Below are 20,897 nucleotides of genomic sequence, written 5' to 3'. Positions count from 1 at the left end.
TCCTCATCACCGACAGAGGTACGGCATTCACGGCTGAACTAACTCAAGCCATCCTGCGATACAGCCAGACAAGCCATCGCCGCACCACCGCCTACCACCCGCAGACGAATGGCCTCACCGAGCGCCTAAATAAGACCATCGCCGACATGCTGGCAATGTACGTCGACGTCGAACACAAGACGTGGGATGCCATCCTTCCGTACGTGACCTTCGCATACAACACGGCCATGCAAGAAACGACGCACATGGCGCCGTTCAACCTGGTCTACGGAAGGAACCCGGCAACGACGCTTGACGCCATGCTACCGGACGTCACCGACGAAGAAAATCTCGACGTTGCCACCTATTTGCAGCGTGCCGAAGAAGGTCGACAGCTCGCCCGCTTGCGCATCAAGAACCAGCAGAGGACCGACAGCCGACACTACAATCTTCGACGACGCAACGTCGAGTACCAGCCCGGCGACCGTGTTTGGGTCTGGACTCCGATACGCCGACGAGGACTTAGCGAGAAACTGTTACGTCGCTATTTCGGGCCATATAAGATAATCCGACGTATTGGCGCACTGGACTATGAGGTCGTGCCAGACGGCATTTCGCAATCACAGCGGCGCCGGGCACGACCTGAAGTCATCCATGTGGTGCGTCTTAAACCTTTCTACGCCCGCTGACGACATTAGGTACTTTGTTACTTTGTTATTGTTTTTTTGTTGTTTATAACGCATTGTTTTGTTTTCGCTTTCGTGCTTGTAGCATCGGGACGATGCTTTTTAAGGGGAGGGTATTGACACGTATACATCTTTATCTTTCACCGGTGGCCGCTTTCCACCGGCTAACAAATGTTAAACGTTATCGCTCGGCGCAGGACGCGCCTGTGTCGGAGGTTTCTAGAACGTTATCGATGCTTCTTTCCGTTGCCTGTTTTCACAGACGCTTATGTTATCTGATTGTGTGACCGATGCGAATTATCTAGAACTTTCTGGAAGACACTCGGGCATCAGGGATTAATCTGGAACCTTCGATGACTCAGGTATAAAAGCCGACGCGTTTCGCCGCTGATCAGATTCCGACGATCGCCGACTGTGTTCGCCGCTATCGTTGTGCTTCAAGTGTAACTTGCTTTTGTGGGCACAGGTTCGCCCAATAAAGAATCAGTTTCGTCATTCCCAGTTTTACGACTGTTTGCTTCATCGTCACTACTACGTGACAATATCATCAATGTTTTCCATTGAAAATGGTACGGAAATCGCGCAAAGCACGAAAGCCCTGGGTGAATCATGATATATTGCAAATGATAAGGAACAAGAATAAATTGTATGCACATTTTGTGAAAACAAAGGATCTAGAGGTACTAAAAGAATTTAAAGCATACCGCAATAAACTTACATTTAAGCAGAAGACGGCAAAAGAGAAATACTATATTAACATATTTTGGGGTGACAGTTTAAAGAACTCAGACCTGATCTTGGAAATACTCGGACAGCTCCTGAATCCTAACACTGCTCATAGATTTTTGCATTGTATTGAGCTTGCAGGCCAAGATCTTTCAGGTATTGAAATGGCAAACGCGTTTAATCACTTCTTTATTCAACAAAGACGCTCGAGCAATGTTAATACTAGTTCTATTCCTACTACTTCGGATACAAGTCCATTAAATTGCAGCCCCGTGAATTCGCTGTTTTTACAACATGTTTACAGGCTGCGTAGAGGTTTTTTCCTGCATCAACTCTCTAAAAAATAGTAAATCAACAGATACTACTGGAATTCAAATTACGCCCGTAAAGCACGTACTCGATTTAATTTGCCCAGTAATAAAGTATACTTACAATCCCATTTTATGCAGTGGTGTGTTCCCTAGGTCATGCAAGAATCTCGAGTTATACCAGTGTTAAAGATGGCAATAGGAAAGTTATTAACAACTACCGTCCAATCTCGATTTTGCCTGTATTATCTCAAGGTATTGAAAAAATTATGTATAATAAAATTTCCTCGTATCCTACTGGCCACAAATTGCTGCATGACTTCCAACACGGTTGAGGAAACACAGGTCTACTGAAATCATACCTTGCCCAAAGAACTCAATATATCGATGTAAGTAATAACAGATCACCCTTACAGTCAATACTGGCTGGAGTACCTCAAGGCAGCATTTTGAGGCGTCTCCTTTTCACAGTTTATGTAAATGACATTGTATTCTGCTACGAGGACGCCCAATTTATTTATTATGCCGATGACACGTCTGTTTTTATTACGGGTATGTCGACGGCTGATATTGAATGCAAAACCAACTGTGTGCTTGCAAAAATAAAAAAAAATTGGACCGATGCCAATATCCTTAAACTAAACTCTAGTAAAACACAAGTTGTCCTATATGCACCTAAAGACAAAACTATCCCCAGATTGAATTATGTAAGCATGGGTAATAATAAAATAGAAGTTGTTGATAATATTAAAATCCTGGCTGTTTTCTACTCAAGAGAGTTAACTTGGAACAAACACGTAGAGTACCTCTGTTCTAAAGTTTCTTCAGGAGTCGGTTTAATTACTAGACTAAGAAATATATTCCATGTAAAGATTAAAATTTTACTCTACAATTCATTGGTGCCTTCCTTGCTTCAGTATTGTCATCTTGTATGGGGTACCACAGGTAATACTAACAAGGTAAAAATACATGTACTACAAAAGAAAGCTATAAAATGTATTGCAAATTTACCTTATAATGAGCACACTAAAGGGGAGTTGTTTGTACAATATAATGTTTCTGCTGTGCATCAACTATATGATAATGGATTATTGCTGTGTTATAAAACGTCTATCAAGCACAAGAATACATACATAACTGACCTCGCAAACCTACGTGCAAATAAAAGTATACTCCACACGAGAAACAAAGAATTATGGTTTGTACCAACCCCACGAGCTAACTATTATAAGGAATTTTTATCCTATACCCTCCCACATTTATTACATAAGTTGCATCAATAATCATTTGACCCGTTCTGTTACAAAAACAACGAGACAGACTTTTCTTATCGACAATGTCTAAATGATAAGTATCAGGCATAACATCTATTATTTATGTGATGTCATAAATTATATTGTAGTTGAATTTATATTATTATTCCAGTTGTGTTAGGGAAGTTTAATTTTTTTCTGTATTCTGACATCTATTTGTGCTTGTATCTTATTTTTATTCCAAAAACAAATATATGTTCTATGCTATGTGCAATGTAATCACTTGTATATCTTCTATGTACGCTGTCATGCCCAAAATAATATGGCAGGGACGTGTCAAGCCGTACTCACGGCTTTTAGTCCCGTCTGCTCCTCTCTCAAAAGGAAATAAAGCTTGATTTGATTTGAATATAAGATTACTTAAATTGCCCCTGGAAAACGTCTTCCCAGCGATGAATTTCTGTTTAAAAGGGAAGCCGACTTTAAGGGGATCGGTGAAAGCTTGATCTTTGTAAGCTGGCTTTCCCACGTTCTGTGTTGCAGTGAAGCCTACACATAAAGAAAAATGCGATCCGAACGGGGCCCGATAACGCTATCGCGTTCCACTCTTAAAGGCGAAGCTTAAGCGTCCTCCAATTTTTTCGATTGTCATGGTTTGCGATTGTTCCTTACAATGATGAGACTAAACCAAGACGTCCCGATGGAAACGTTTTTGGAGACAGTGCGCCATATCAGATTCTGTATAAGACGGTCCCTGAATACAACAACGCGGAGGCGACACCCAGTACATCATTCGCCTTGAGTTTGGAACGCGGCGACGCCGCAACAGAAGATAGCACACCAACATGATTATGATCAGTGGCAACGACGTCGTCATCTTCATAAGACATGACTCCCGTTAAGAAGGATGGACGAAGGACGCAAACACAGCGCGTACCTGTCAGCAGAGGAAGGGAAAAGCACGAGACATCTCGCATCTACAATGAGGAGGCGAGATTTTCATGCTGTCATGTGACTGCCACCGCGGCTCGCCGCCAGTTGGTGTGGCCGCTCTGCCGCAGCTCCGGCTAGGCCACAGTATCTGTAGCCACCCGCTTCAATGGCTGTTGAAGCCACCCGCTTCAACAGCCACATATCATCATCACCATCAGCTGCGTTTTACCGCCATCCGCGCGGCGCACGCGTTTTATCGCTAGTGTGTATGGAGCTTTCTGCGGCGTCGATCGCTCCGAGATAGCGCCAGAGTAGCGCGCGTTGTCTCTTCACCCATAACGCCATCAATAAGGCATGCGGCGAGCGCGTCAAAGCAAAGCTTTGCATGAGCGGAGGTCTGTCTGCGGCGGCTGCATGCTCTGAATCGCGCCCACGCGTCACCCGCACGCTGCCTCTCGCGATCTCCCGATTAGCAAGTCAGTCGCGCCACACTCCACTCCGTTTGCAACGTGCCGCACGAGACCGATTGTCCGCGCCAGCCAATAGACAGTTTTAGTACTGCGTACGTTGCACACACAACGGCGTTGCGTACGTAAGATCGCTACGTTCTGCAAAGTGCGCATGTGCCACACGAACGGTACGTGATGCGTACGCGGCAGCTGCGTGCGCACGCATCCCATTCTTGCGCACGTACGTGGGGAGCTTCATGTGCTGCTCTCGTGGTTCTCCTTTGTTCAGGAGAGCGCGAGACAAAAGGCGCAGTAGGTTTATGTACTAAAAGCGCTGTCGTGATACGTGCTGCCGCGTTCCGCAAAGCGCTTGCGTGCTGCGTACGTATCATAATGCCGCAGTACTAAAGCTTTCTAGGTTTTCCCGCTGAATTTCATCCGAACGCCAGCTATTTTAATGCAAAGCGCCAGTCAATTTATTCCACGCGCCACACATTTAATCCCAATGCCAACTAATTCAATCTACGCGCCAAGTATTTTAATCCTCACGCCAGTGAATTTAATCCAAAGTGTAGGTCCACTTGCGGGGTGTTAGAGGGATTTCAAAATAATGACGAAATGTTATAATTTTGCGCAGACCAAACTTAACTGAAGTAGACTTGCTCATACGCTACGAAGCATACTTCAAACCACATGAAAAAGAGTCACGGGACAAAACATAACTTTCTTGAGGCTATCATGGGTCATTCCCAACCATACTGACATGGATATCAAACGAACGGGAATTGAAGAAGCTCTGCGATGGTACCCACGTAACGAACGTCAAACCAGGTGGGAAAATGGTGTCATGTGACCTGACGTAACTTTCTTCAGGCTCTCATGGGTCATCTCCAACCACAGTGACATGGATATCAAACGAACGGGAATTGAAGATGCTACGCGATGGTACACACATAACGAATGTCAAACCAGGTGGGAAAAGGGTGTCACGTGACCTCACGCATCTTTCGTTGGCCCATTCGTGATTCCCAACCATACTTACATGGATATCAAACGAACGGGCTTCGAAGAAGCTCTGCGATGGTACCCACGTCGCGTACTTCAAACAACGTGAAAAAGAGTCACGTGACATCACGTAACTTTCGCCAGGCTCTCATGGCTCATTCCTAACCATACTGATATAGATATCAAACGAATTCGCTTGAGTAAAGCTCTGCGCTTGTGCCTACGAAAAGTCATCAGACCACGTATAAAGCAGTGTCAAGTGACCTTAAAGTTTTCAACAGACATTGGGTGATTCACGAGCATACTAGCAATGCATATTAAACGAACGGGAATCGAACAGCCACTGTGACTGTTTCCACGTAAAACGACGGAAACCAAGAAGAAAAGCGCGTCACATGACTTCACGTAACTCTGCATCAAACGTGACTGACTGCTGAACCAATCGACATGGATATTACGGCGCCAGGAATTTCCCTTGAAAGAAGGTGATGCGCATAGAGCTGAATCGGTAAACCATACCATAACTTTTTTTTATTCCTCACACAGCCACAGGGAGACTGAAAGACGTGCGAATTCTGGTTTCAGTAGTAACTATTCACACATTAACTATACTATCGAATTCCTGTGAAGTTCGCGTTACTCGGAATGTTGTGTTGATTGTGCGTAATTACTGCACACTGACTGAACTGGAAAAAGATAGTTTCATTTTCGTGCGTATTTCCTTATTTTCTTTCTTTCTTTTTGGTCAAATTGTTCCTTATCTGTTATGAAGAAACAAATGTTCAAAAATTATGCTATTATAATGATTAAATGTCTTAACTTCGCTAATTACGAATTTTCCTGGAGATACAAGCCACGTCACACTTTTCGTTTGACGTGGCTAGGGAACTCGCCAAAAGAATACTTACGCTATAAAAAATAGTGCTTCAAGACTCTGCCCGTTAGTAATTTCGAAAGCGTACTCCCGGCTTATAAAATGCGCACTTACGGCAATATGTCGTAAGAACCCTGCTGCAGTTAAGCAGTTTTATTGCTTGTTAGTACGCATGTTATTGTTATACGCATGTTATTAGAAAACGATGCTAAAAACATTTCCTTGAAATATTTTTATTTATTGATTCATTCATTTCTTTTCGCTGCACATCACTCTTACGTAGTGTATTGAAGTTCGATAGATGGCAGAGACAACAGTACCTCAAATTCCTGTACATGACATAATTCCTTTTAATGTAGGAATATCTTAAAAAAGTGTAAAGCGTCATTGCTTTTTCCTAAATACATCAGCAATAAAGCGTTCTGAAACGCGCTGGATGTGAAACAACGTTCAAGTAGTCAACATTTTGTCTGCGGTAATTGCGCACATTGCTCAGCGGATTGTGAGCGTAGGTGAGTTGGCACTTTTTTAGCGTTTAGCATTCAAAAATAGTTTCTTTTTAATGCCAGCCTTATGGTATTGGTGTCCTCGCTGAGCTACATCCATGTGGCCAATGCGAAAGGGCGCGGAAGGTGGTGGCTGCAGCGTGGATTTCAGTTGACAGCGCAAATCGAAAACAACGGATGGACAATATACTCGTACCATGTTCTTGCTGTATTTTTAGTCAATGGTAAAAAAAGAAAGAAACGTCGTGCGTACAGGCGACAGCACAATGTCGGTATATATACTCTGTAACTGAACGTTACCCGCAAGCAGTTCAATGAGATGAAAGCAACGACCGCTTACACGTCAGTTAGTTGCAGACGATAGCAACTGGTTCCACAGTCGCTGCTGCAGAGTACACACATTTTGACTGTCGTTTGTACGCACGATATTTCTAGAATTTTTTTTCAATGACGAGTAAGTTCGGTGAAAAATGTTTTTTTTTACTATTTCTTAGTGAGAAAAAGTTAGTGCAAGCGTGGAAGGTTTAGGAAACTATTGTATAGGAAAATGGGTCAGCAGACGGCCGTTGCGGCTTATGGCAAACAATCTTCTCGCCCGCAGTGACGGTTTCTCAGCAAAGTGCTGCAGTAGCTTTTCATTGGCACGTGCTGCCAATGCTCTTGCCGTGAATCCCGGCTCATGAACAACGTCCATAACCTCTGCTCTGTAGCGATGGATGGGGCAAACTCCCGACGGCGTGGCCGACCCCGGAAAGAACAAGGCAAAGAGAAAGTGAAGTACAGATCAGTCTTTACAGTAGACAGAGAGAAAATTGTTGACACCTTTAGAATGGGAGGAAATTTGAAGCAGTTGACAGCTACCCTCGGGATTAGCATCAAAACTGTGCGCTCCATTGCAGCTACAGATAGGGATCACACATGAAAGCGCGGATGATCTGCAAGATGGTTTGGGCCAGACATCGCTAGCACGGTTTGTGATATAGCGGTTGAAAATCCGGCATTTACGCTCTATCAAATACGGACAACACTATCTGAAATGTACCAGGGACTTCAAGTAAGCACGTCTACTATTGACCGACTGCTGGATGGTCACGAGTACACCCTGAAGCTTGCCACTCCCAGACCGGCTGATCGTAACCAGAGCGATGTGAAGCGTGACCGCAGAGACTACGCGCAATGGCTCCAAAATCAAACTTCAAATCTCTCTCGAATTTATGTCGATGAGACAAATTTCAATGTGTGGTGTGCCAGAAGCTTCGCCGGGGCAAAGCGCGGAACACCAGCTGTTCGAATGGTGCCTAGCACGAAGGGTGCAAACATAAACATTATAGCGTGTATGTCTGCAGATGGATTAATTCTCTGGAAGGCAGTACATAAAGTTCATTGGCTAGTATTCGATGAACTTCTTGCTGAAGCCTCGAAGCAAGTTCAACAAAATGACCCCACCAGCCACGCCGTATTCATTTTTGACAACGCACCGGCCCTCCATCGCGCGGAAAACGCCACCCTCGCAAGCATGACACACTCTGTCAAGAATCTGCCACCCTACAGCCCCTTCTTCAATCCTATTGAAGAGATGTTTTCAAAGTTCAAGTGGCATGTTAAAGCTTTCCTGAGCGAGTGCCACCAATAATTTCTCACAACTCCACCGGGCATGACAAAGAAAGACCACCGACGGGCCATGCTCATCGAGGCAGCCGTACACTCCATACAGCGAGTACAAAGTGCGGACTGTGCTTCATATGACGAGCACACCTTTTCCTTTTTGGATGCCGCACTGAACTGTTACGACATGTGAAGGCCATCTTTAATCGATAAGAAAGATTGCCTCAGTGAGTGCTGCTCTGGTTATAAACGAATTTCCGTAATTCAATTAACGTATTTCTTTAAACCCTTCTACAATAAGCAGCAATACATTTTGCTATGTTTCATTTCAGTTACAGCCGTCCCAGTATAACTGAATTAGTAGAGTAGTGAGAAAGCGCTAACTGGGCACATGGCTTCCAGGCAGATTAAAAGGGAATAAAGAGTTAGGTTAAATATGGGGTTTTTCGTGCAGCACCATGATATAGTTATTAGACATGCCGTAGTGGGCAATAACGAAATGATTTTGACTACCTGGGGTTTTTCACATTGGACTTGAATCTAAGTATACGAGCGTTGTCAAATTTCGCCCCTTGGAAATGCGGTCGCCGAGAGCGCGGTCAAACCCGCGACTTCGAGCTCAGCAGCGCAAAACCATATTTATTGGGTGCACCGCGGCGAGTCAAAAATCGCAAGCAAAGGTGTCTTCTTCTTCTTTCTGGGGTTTTACGTGGCAAAACCAGTTCTGATTATGAGGCACGCCGTAGTAGAGGGCTCCGGATTAATTTTGAAAACCTGGGGTTCTTTAAGGTGCACTACAACGCAAGCACACGGGCGTTTTTACATTTCGCCTGCATCGAAACGCGGCCGCCGCGGCCGGGATTCGATCCCGCTACCTCGTGCTCAGCAGCGCAACGCCTTAGCTAACTGAGTTACCCCGGCGGGTAAGCAAAGGTGTCCTTGCACGCAGAGGTAACGATGAAGGTACAGTGCTCGGCGATTGAAAGGTAACGCTCCGAGGGCATCGCTGCGAACAATTTTTGCACCATCTATGAGCCCTCGGTCCACCGAGTTGAAACATTGTTGTTAACGATGATAGCCAGAGCCTTTGTGACGAATTTGATACCCCGTGATCACACATTGTTGACTGATGGTGCAAAAAGCGCCAACCGTCATGCGGTGTGATTATGGCGTTTAAGTTGCTGAGCACCGTACAGTCCGTTCTGCCGGAAAGGAAGTATACGATACAGGGTGTCGCCACTATCATGCCCCAAGATTTAAAAAATATGCAAATGCCACGTAGCTGGAGAGAACCAAGGTAATCTGGCTAGAGCACTGCACGGGCTCGGGCTTACCCGAAAGCCCGGGTCCGGCCCGGCCCGTGGGCCGGGTAGGGCAGTTTTTCCACGGGCTCGGGCCGGGCTCGGGTATCTTGACGCGGGCCCGGGCCGGGCTCGGACTTTCTGGTGGTGTGCATGTAACGTGCAGCGAGTTATCCTCGCGCGTCTCGACTCTGAAAAACCTGTTGCCCCGGCGCAGCTCGAAGCTAGCAGTGCTATTCCTGTGTACCTCCCTTTTCTTCTTCCGTCGTATTTTGCGCTGTTCGAACAAAATGTAAAAGTCTAGAAAGACCGAAGTCGCCTCAAACCAAGGAATGCCATTGTATTTCTTACCTAAATCAATGTAATTAATGCTTTCAGCGCGTTGTAAGCGCATTCGCGACTTGCTGATTCTTCAAAGGCGAATTGGTAAAACGATTACTGGTATAATTCGTCACGCGGCTGAAATATGGCACTGCGTCCATCTATGATTGCACGCATGTTCTCAACCGGCCGCCTAGCAGCAGCGCATTACGCTGCAGCATGTATGCACGAGAAGCTTTCTTTCTCCATCTAAGGCGGTGTCGCCTTAGATATTTTTGGCTCGTATTTAAGCGAAAGGAAACAATATGTATGTATAAATAATTTTGCTTCGACGATTAAATCAAATTCTTTTGGTGTTCCTCAGGGCAGTATCTTAGGGCCTTTTTCTTTTCAATTTATACATAAATGATATTGTAAACATAGATTGTTCAGCAAAATATATCGTTTATGCTGGTGACACGAGTGTATTTTTTGAACACGAAGATATTAACCAGTTAATCCAAAGAGGCAATCATATATTACAGAAGTTGTATGACTGGGCTTGCTCCAATGGTCTAGTAATTATGCAGAAAAAACTAAGGCGGTTATTTTTCGAGCAAAAGGCAAGCAGGTGCATGTAACTTCTTCTCTGTATCTTAATAACAATGTTATCCAAATTGTCGATCATGTTAAAACTTTAGGTGTCATATTTTCGAATAACATGTTATGGGACACACATGTACAGCAGGTAGTAACAAAAACTTCGCGTATACTTGGTATAATTTATCGCAACCATTATCTACTTCCGTTGAAAACAATACTTATCATTTACCATTCGTTGTTTCTATCCTATGCTCACTACTGCTTTCTCGTACAGAACGCAAACAAACATTGATAAGCTGACAAGACTTCAAAATAGATTTTTAAGATTTGTTGCTAAAAAAAAGAGTCTAATCATTCTGTAAGTTATATACAAGAAAAATATAAACTAATAGGTATGCAGAGTCTTTACAATTACAACTTTTGTAAGGCGATAAAGAAAGAACTTAGACAAAGAACAATAATTTCTGATCTAGCCAACCTAAAACCCAGTGGGAGTAAATGTGATACACGCCAGCATGATCGTTGGTTAGCGCCTCGTTCACGTACTAAGTATGGTGACCAGATGCTACGCAATGTTGTTCCAGAGAAGTTAAATTATCTTAGTGGTATTAATATGAACACAAAAAATATGACTTCAATGGACGCTGTTGCATTGTTTTTATAATTTGAATGCTAATTTATACCAGCTATTCATTATATGTGTGATCTATCCAATTGTATCACTGTAATCCAGTTATGTCTTTTCAACATGCGTATATATTTATCCTTTCTCTTCTATTTTGCGATGCTTTATCAATAACTATTTTATCCTGCTAAACATTCTTTTTTGTAATAATTCTGAATTATTGTTATTGTAAAAGTTTGCATATCTCCTGTCTGGTATATTATGTTTTGTTTACTATTAGATGTTACTCCTTTGCAGCCCTTTTGTAGGTAGTGGGAGCTAGTCAAGCTGCTATTATGCAGCTTTTTCTCCCGCCATCCTTCATGTATGATACATGAAAATAAAAGATTCAATTCAAATTTACTCCATCCCTGCGCTGCGCTCAGGACTTGTCGTGGCGTGGAGATCAGTGGTCGTGGCTGCGCTTCGGCTAGAGTGTACTAGAATACGGTTGAGTGGGACGCGCGGCTGGGGAAGGCGCATGCTTTGCAGTGAGGCGCCCGACGTGGAAAAAAACTGTGGCGGCGCTGCGGTTGAAGTGGATTGGGCCGCATCAAGGTCGCACCGTTGGAAAGTGCTAGCGATACTGCTCGGCAGGGTCATTCGTACTACTTCGCGCGCTGGTATTTGGGATCAGACCGCTCAAATAGTGTTCATAATTGCAGATGACATGTATTTATGCCTTAAGAATAAATTACTTTCATTCTCTTCTTTATTTTATTTTTTTTAATGCCACTCGGTGGTCTTTTTCGGTCTCGGACCGGGTTCGGGCCGGTTTCGAGCCGGGCTAGGGCCTCAGGTAAAGGGGTGGCGGGCCGGGTCGGGCGGGTAACGTAGATTATTTTCGGGCCCTGGGGCGCGCCCGGGTCTGGCCATAAAACTTTTGGTCTGGCTCGGGCACCAGCCCGACGTAAAATCGGGCCTAGGCCGGGCCCGGGCTGAATAAATCGGCCCGTGCAGTGCTCTAACCTGGCTTGCCGTCGCTTGGGAAATACTGAAATTATTTTTGCATTCTGCCTAATTACATAATTAGTATTAATTATACAACTTGTCAAACATAAAAATTAGTTGAAAAGTTTCATTGAGAAAATTGTAGAGCAACATGAAAAATTGCAAATGCAGCTTTTTGTTGCTCAATATGTGCTACATAAAAGTGTTTTTCCGAGCGTGTAAGAAGCTCGCGAATACACGCAAAGTGCCTCGAGCGGCCAGTCATGCGGAAATCTTGCGTGTATTCGGGGGCTTCTTTGATGCTAGGAAGAACACTTTTATGCAGCATGTACTCTGTACTCTGTAAAAAAGATCAGGTAAGTTTGCACTCGGTCGCGTAAAGCTTAGACACAGCGAAGCTTACTGGCTGCTACTGCTAGGTACAAACTTGGTTGCTGCTAGGTCTTAACTTGGTTTAACTTATCTACGCATGTAGGAAGGTATTCTCGAGCGATCATTTTCGGAGGTACCTTCCCTTTCGCGACATTTCGCGTGACTAGCGCAGGACGCGTAGACGCCTACGAGCAACAGCGCTCCTGGCATACCACAAAAGCAGGCAGGCTAACCAAGTTTGATACAGTGCCAAGAACGCTAGCGCTTGGCGACGCCGAACGCGTTGGCGACATTTCGCGTGACTAGCGTTGGACGCGTCGGCGCCTACGAGCGACAGCGTTCCTGGCATGCCACAAACACAGGCAGGCTAACGAAGGTTGGCACAGTGCCACGAACGCTGCTGCTTGCCGCCGCCGAACGCGTTGGAGGCTAGCCGTTCGATATCAATCGGCCAGATTCGCTGTGTCTTGAGCTTTGCGCGGCCTAGTGCAAGCTTTCGCCTTTTTTTTTTCTCTCCTGGCTCAGCGCGCCGCGGAGAGAAGACAGGCTGGGGTCGGGCAAGCAGGGAGCTGGCGACCGCTTCTTCTCCTTTGGGTTGCCATGGCTACCATGGCTGCGCACGACAAATTACGGCTGGCTTAAAAAGCTTCGCTGTTAAAAAAAATAAATAAAACGATCTTTTCCAGTTCAGTCAGTGCGCACTAATTACGCGCAAATCAGCACAGCATTCCGAGTAACGAGAACTTTACGACAATTCAAATAGCCGCGTTAATGTGTTAAGAGCAACTAACGAAACCAGAATTCGCACATATTTCAGTCTTCCTGTGTGTGGGAGAAGAAACAAAAAAAATAATTATGCCAAGATTTACCGATTAAGTTCTATGAGTACCACCTCCTTTCAAGGGTAAATTCCTTTTGCCGTGATATCCACGTCAATTGGTTCAGCAGTCAGTCACATTCGATGCCGAGTTACGTGAAGTATCGTCACACGCTTTTCTTCTCGGTTTCCGTCATTTTACGTGGCAACAGTAACAGTGGCTGTTCGATTCCCGTTTGTTTATATGCATATTAGTATGTTCGTGAATCACCCAATGGCTGTTGAAAGTTTTGAGGTCGCGTGACACTGCTTTATACGTGGTCTGACGTCCTTTGTGTGGGTACAAACGCAGAGCTTCTTCGAAGCCATGTTCGTTTGATATCCATGTCAGTATGGTTGGGAATGACCCATGAGAGCCTGGCAAAAGTTACGTGATGTCACGTGACTCTTTTTCACGTTGTTTGAAGTACGCGACGTGCGTACCATCGCAGAGCTTCTTCAAAGCCCGTTCGTTTCATATCCATGTAAGTATGATTGGGAATCACGCATGGGCCAGCGGAAGATACGTGAGGTCACGTGACACCCTTTTCTCGCCTGATTTGACGTTCGTTATGTGTGTACCATCGCATAGTTTATTAAATTCCCGTTCGTTTCATATCCATGTCAATATGGTTCGGAATCAAGCATGGACCAGCGAATTATACGTGAGGTCACGTGACACCTTTTCCCCACATGGTTTGACGTTCGTTACGTGTGTACTATCGCATAGCTTCTTCAATTCCCGTTCGTTTGATATCCATGTCAGTATGCTTGGGAATGACCCATGAGAGCCTCAAGAAAGTTACGTTTTGTTCGTGACTCTTTTTTATGTGGTTTGAAGTATGCTTCGTAGCGTATGAAGAAGTCTACTTCAGTTACGTTTCGTCTGCGCAAAATTATAACATTTCTTCGTTATTTTGAACTTCCTATAACACCCCGCAAGTGGACCTACACTTTGGATTAAGTTTACTGGCGTGAGGATTAAAATACTTGGCGCGTAGATTAAATTAATTGGCATTGGGATTAAATGTGTGGCGCATGGATTAAATTGACTGGCGCTTGGATTAAAATAACTGGCATTCAGATTAAAATGAGCGGGAAAACCTGTAGTGTATCGCGAAATTAAAACAGGTATAGAGCTGCGCTGAAATTTCGCATTAGGGAGTATCGTAATCGCCGATGGGTTTTAACGCGATAACGTTTGGGGCCCCGTGTCGCAGAAAATCCCTCGGCTGCATTGGCGCCTGCGGCCGAGAAAATCATTCCCCACCATCTTCTCAGGCTGAAATATTAAAGGTGCAAACAATAAAAGAAGACCGGCCCACGAAAGAGGCCGCGTTTCTACCAGCAAGCGCGCCTTCGTGCATAGCGTACACCGCCAGCGTTTCCTGGTAAACATTATGGTTACATAAACTGCAGTTGCCGGGAAGTGTGAGAAAGAGTTGAATGCTATCGCGTTCCTCCAAAATTTTAAAAACAAATCTTGTCAGAACCAATTATGATTAAGTAAAAAGAGACATGCTCAATATTAAACTTGTTCGGAATGCCACCTCAGGTTAACAATTAGGGCAAGCGCGAAAGAAATAGTTGATCGAAATAGAGAATATTACTTGGAGCAGGTGATGAGGCTCCTTGTTATGGCTTCCAAACAGCGATGCAGTTTACAGATCGGCTCAAAGCAACCGTGAAGCTGACTTAATGCGTCGTTAGCCAGAGGACAAAGAAAAACTGTACTACTGTGCCTTCCACCGTGGAACGGAAATATTTATATCGTTATTCGCTAATTTTACAGCGTAGCTGTTATTGGCAAGGTTAGCATAGAATTTTTGTGTGCGCTCACAGAAAGTCCGAGGCTCCGAGGCGTACATATGCCGCCCTCTATGAGCAGCCGGAGCGAATTTCAGGCCACCAGTAAGGCATATGCTGACACCTACCGTAGAGAAGAGGAAAGCTAGGAAATCACCCAATACGACATCGCGTTCCGCGCTCCGTGCGATGGTGGATTCGGCTGCCGCGGAGAAAAGAATGGTTGATGTCGTCGAAGCTCTGCTGTGGCTCCGTAAAGAACCTAGTTGGGTAGTGTTCAGTATAAGTGGCCATGGGAAGGCCACGCATGTCTGGACTCCCGAAGAGCAGCTCGCTTACAAAGCGCAAAGGCGCGACAATATATCGCGAGCGATAGATATCACGGCGACCATAAAGCCATTGTGACCGTCTTCACAAAGTGACAATGAGTGATGCAACAAAGACTTTACATCTTACCACGATGCTCCGGTGTTCATCCACCTTCAAGCAGAACTTTTTGTTGGTCTAGTTGGTGCATGTTACTAAATTATTTAAAGCGCCAAACAGACGACACAAGAAGAGACACGGACGAGCGCTTACTAACAACTGATGTTTTATTGAAAGAAACACACAATATATAGGCATATCTGGCGGCGTAACTCACACGTTGTCGAAATTCACATGGTAACCAGGCAAAAAGGCGATAAATAGATTGTAAACGATGATGAAACTCGAATAAAAGATGACATATGCGACAAAAACACGTGGTGTATAGAGCCACAAGACCATAAAAGATAATGGTTAAGCGATACACAAAACAGCGCTGTAACCCCATTAGAAAGCTAACGATTAAGACTTTTTTTTTCCAGCGCATGCAGGCGGTGCATCAACGTGCTTAGTTCTAACCAAGGGCTTCTAAAAATGACAGTTCACTTGTATACAATATTTTTGACGGTTCGCTGACGCACTCCAGGCCCTTCCTTTTAATGTGGAAGGCTTCCTTCAGCTCACGGGCAACACTGTCTCGACTTCTCTCCAGGACAATGCTATCTCTTAGGCGAGGCTTGCACCCGCACTCTTTGCAATGGATGGCCAAATTGGATCCAGTCCCTTTCTCTAGTGAGCGTTCATGCTCTTTTAGTCGTTCATTCAAACATCGCCCCGTTTGTCCAATGTAAACCTTTTGGCATGAGAGTGGAATTTGATAAACCACCCCTTCCTTGCAACTGACAAGTGGATCGGTATGCTGGGTGCCGCCGGTCGTGCGTTTTGTATCTTGGTTGTTGACACGAGCGCACAATTTAGCAAGTTTTGAAGGGGCTGAAAAAACTACCGGGACTTTGAATTTACTCGCGACCTTCTTCAGGTTGTGGGCTACATGGTGACAGTATGGTATGACCACGGGTCTTAATCTCCTGGTTTGTTGTTGCACGTTTTTTCTTCCTTTACCTTTTATCTTCTGGAGCAAGGATTCTACTACTGAAGTTAAAACTGTCTGTGGGAATCCCGCTTCCTTTAGCCTTTCAATCTGCAGCTGGAAGCTGCTTCGTATACCATGTTCACATGATTTTCTGGCAGCCGATTGCAATGCCGCTGTGGCTATCGCTCTTTTTACTGTCTTAGAGTGGGCTGACTCATAAGACAAGAGCTCTTTCTGCGCTCGGGGGTGGTACTTCCAGTGCACTTCGGCTCCCAGGTTGAGCTCGAGGTCTAAAAATTGTAACTTATTGTTTTTTGGTAGTTCACAGGTGTACTCCAAACCATGGCTATGTTTCCTAAAAACTTCTAGAATCTCTTTGTCAGTTCCTTGATGGCCTGGTGGATCCTGTCTGTTTAACAGAATTAGGAAATCATCTACGTATCTGAATACTCTCAATACCTTCTTTTTGTCAAGCATGCTGTTCAAAATACTATCAACGGCCGAGAGAAAAATATTGCTCAAGATGGGGGCTACACATGACCCTATACAGATGCCCTTCTTCTGAACATAAACCGTATCTTCAAACTGAACTAGCGTGGAACTAAGATAAAACTGTAAAAGCCTAATGAAATTTTCAACTGACATGCCAACAGTATTCTGAAACTGTATAGTGCCTTTCTTTTCTATACACGCCTGAACAGCTAAAAACAGCTCCTTGTGTGGGATAGAATAGAAAAGATCCTTAACGTCAACCGCGAAAAAATTACCTACGGTACCGCAGGATTGCAAGAATTCTACCACTTCATGGGAGTTTTTTGTCTCGAAAGGATCTTCTACGTTAAGTGAACTCAAATGTTTTAGAAGAAACTGGCTAACATGACGTTGCCAAGATTCACGTTCGCTCACGATACACCGCAACGGAACTTCTTCTTTGTGGGTCTTGGCGGTAAAAAACATGCTCAAAGTCTTATTTTTGCACTTACTTATGGCATTTGCTATCTTTCCCAGTTCCAGTTCCTTGCAGAGGGACACTGCCCGAGATTTCACTCTAGGCGGCTTGAGGGTTGACATGGCGAAATTCTTTTCCACAGCTTGGCAGGCCTTTTCCTTGTAAATTCCCTGTGGGACCACAACGAAGCCTCCTTCCTTGTCCGCCTGTAGAAGTAGCAGGCCTTTGTCCTTGAAGAAGGTGACGACTTTGTTCATCACAAACCGGTTGCGCGAGGTTCTCTTCGAAACTGTTCTTGACAGAGCGTCTACTCCTTCCAGTAGGCACCTTTCCTGGTCTTCAGGTGACGCCTTCTCGGCGATGCGCCTATTCAAAGAGAAAAGTTCATGCGCTGCGGTTTCAGGTTCGAGGCTGAACTTCGGTCCCTTCTTCAGAACATTTTTTACTTCTTCCGTGACTTGCACTTGTCCCAGGATTCTTACAATTCCACTGGACCTCTTCTTGTCTGGGGGCTTGGGTGTGTTGTTCAACATGTGTCCCCACCAGAATTCCACCGTTTGAGCCGCAAGCTTCCTGTATTCCTGGAATTTCTTCTCGGCAACCCACTCAGGATAATTGGTGTGACATGTAACACGCAAATAGTCAAAAAGGAGCCGCACTTGCCTCCACAGTTCCGAACGTAAAATCCTACACACCCGCTTCACGTGCCCGTAGGAAGGTTGAATGGCACCAAAGAGGGCGGAAATTTCACCTGGGATCAATCCCTTCTTGAGGCAAAACGAGATGTGCCTGGCGCGGCATGAAGACCATGTGATGTTGATGACGAGGGCGGCCAAAATTGATGTAGGGGAGGAAACACATATTGAAGGGCCCACTGTATAAGAAGTATATGAGTCAGCCCACAGTGTATATGAGTCAGCCCACTCTAAGACAGCACAGCGGCATTGCAATCGGCTACCAGAAAATCATGTGAACATGGTATACGAAGCAGCTTCCAGCTGCAGATTGAAAGGCTAAAGGAAGCGGGATTCCCACAGACAGTTTTAACTTCAGTAGTAGAATCCTTGCTCCGGAAGATAAAAGGTAAAGGAAGAAAAAACGTGCAACAACAAACCAGGAAATTAAGACCCGTGGTCATACCATACTGTCACCGTGTAGCCCACAACCTGAAGAAGGTCGCGAGTAAATTCAAAGTCCCGGTAGTTTTTTCAGCCCCTTCAAAACTTGCTAAATTGTGCGCTCGTGTCAACAACCAAGATACAAAACGCACGACCTGCGGCACCCAGCATACCGATCCACTTGTCAGTTGCAAGGAAGGGGTGGTTTATCAAATTCCACTCTCATGCCAAAAGGTTTACATTGGACAAACGGGGCGATGTTTGAATGAACGACTAAAAGAGCATGAACGCTCACTAGAGAAAGGGACTGGATCCAATTTGGCCATCCATTGCAAAGAGTGCGGGTGCAAGCCTCGCCTAAGAGATAGCATTGTCCTCGAGAGAAGTCGAGACAGCGTTGCCCGTGAGCTGAAGGAAGCCTTCCACATTAAAAGGAAGGGCCTGGAGTGCGTCAGCGAACCGTCAAAAATATTGTATACAAGTGAACTGTCATTTTTAGAAGCCCTTGGTTACAACTAAGCACGTTGATGCGCCGCCTGCATGCGCTGGAAAAAAAGTCTTAATCGTTAGCTTTCTAATGGGGTTACAGCGCTGTTTTGTGTATCGCTTAACCATTACCTTTTATGGTCTTGTGGCTCTATACACCACGTGTTTTTGTCGCATATGTTATCTTTTATTCGAGTTTCATCATCGTTTACAATCTATTTATCGCCTTTTTGCCTGGTTACCATGTGAATTTCGACAACGTGTGAGTTACGCCGCCAGATATGCCTATATATTGTGTTTCTTTCAATAAAACATCAGTTGTTAGTAAGCGCTCGCCCGTGTCTCTTCTTGTGTCGTCTGTTTGGCGCTTTAAATAATTTAGTAACATGCACCAACTAGCCCAACAAAAAGTTCTGCTTGAATACCTTTCTTATAGAGTGAGCCCTTCAATATGTGTTTCCTCCCCTACAGCAATTTTGGCCGCCCTCGTCACCAACATCACATGGTCTTCATGCCGCGCCAGGCACATCTCGTTTTGCCTCAAGAAGGGATTGATCCCAGGTGAAATTTCCGCCCTCTTTGGTGCCATTCAACCTTCCTACGGGCACGTGAAGCGGGTGTGTAGGATTTTACGTTCGGAACTGTGGAGGCAAGTGCGGCTCCTTTTTGACTATTTGCGTGTTACATGTCACACCAATTATCCTGAGTGGGTTGCCGAGAAGAAATTCCAGGAATACAGGAAGCTTGCGGCTCAAACGGTGGAATTCTGGTGGGGACACATGTTGAACAACACACCCAAGCTCCCAGACAAGAAGAGGTCCAGTGGAATTGTAAGAATCCTGGGACAAGTGCAAGTCACGGAAGAAGTAAAAAATGTTCTGAAGAAGGGACCGAAGTTCAGCCTCGAACCTGAAACCGCAGCGCATGAACTTCTCTCTTTGAATAGGCGCATCGCCGAGAAGGCGTCACCTGAAGACCAGGAAAGGTGCCTACTGGAAGGAGTAGACGCTCTGTCAAGAACAGTTTCGAAGAGAACCTCGCGCAACCGGTTTGTGATGAACAAAGTCGTCACCTTCTTCAAGGACAAAGGCCTGCTACTTCTACAGGCGGACAAGGAAGGAGGCTTCGTTGTGGTCCCACAGGGAATTTACAAGGAAAAGGCCTGCCAAGCTGTGGAAAAGAATTTCGCCATGTCAACCCTCAAGCCGACTAGAGTGAAATCTCGGGCAGTGTCCCTCTGCAAGGAACTGGAACTGGGAAAGATAGCAAATGCCATAAGTAAGTGTAAAAATAAGACTTTGAGCATGTTTTTTACCGCCAAGACCCACAAAGAAGAAGTTCCGTTCCGGTGTATCGTGAGCGAACGTGAATCTTGGCAACGTCATGTTAGCCAGTTTCTTCTAAAACATTTGAGTTCACTTAACGTAGAAGATCCTTTCGAGACAAAAAACTCCCATGAAGTGGTAGAATTCTTGCAATCCTGCGGTACCGTAGGTAATTTTTTCGCGGTTGACGTTAAGGATCTTTTCTATTCTATCCCACACAAGGAGCTGTTTTTAGCTGTTCAGGCATGTATAGAAAAGAAAGGCACTATACAGTTTCAGAATACTGTTGGCATGTCAGTTGAAAATTTCATTAGGCTTTTACAGTTTTATCTTAGTTCCACGCTAGTTCAGTTTGAAGATAAGGTTTATGTTCAGAAGAAGGGCATCTGTATAGGGTCATGTGTAGCCCCCATCTTGAGCAATATTTTTCTCTCGGCTGTTGA

The 20,897-nt window shown here is 44.9% G+C and overlaps 1 protein-coding gene across 1 annotated transcript in view; it reads left to right on the top strand.

The window, feature by feature from the left end:
• The window catches only part of LOC125942369 (nose resistant to fluoxetine protein 6-like), a 165,272-nt gene that overhangs the window by 34,220 nt on the left and 110,155 nt on the right, over positions 1 to 20,897 (top strand). The gene's annotated exons all lie outside the window — the stretch shown is intronic.

Source organism: Dermacentor silvarum, chromosome 1 (genome assembly GCF_013339745.2).
Source record: "Dermacentor silvarum isolate Dsil-2018 chromosome 1, BIME_Dsil_1.4, whole genome shotgun sequence".
Classification (NCBI taxonomy): Eukaryota; Metazoa; Arthropoda; class Arachnida; order Ixodida; family Ixodidae; genus Dermacentor; species Dermacentor silvarum.
Note: the sequence above shows the minus strand (reverse complement) of the source record. Positions and strands in the feature narration are given on the sequence as shown.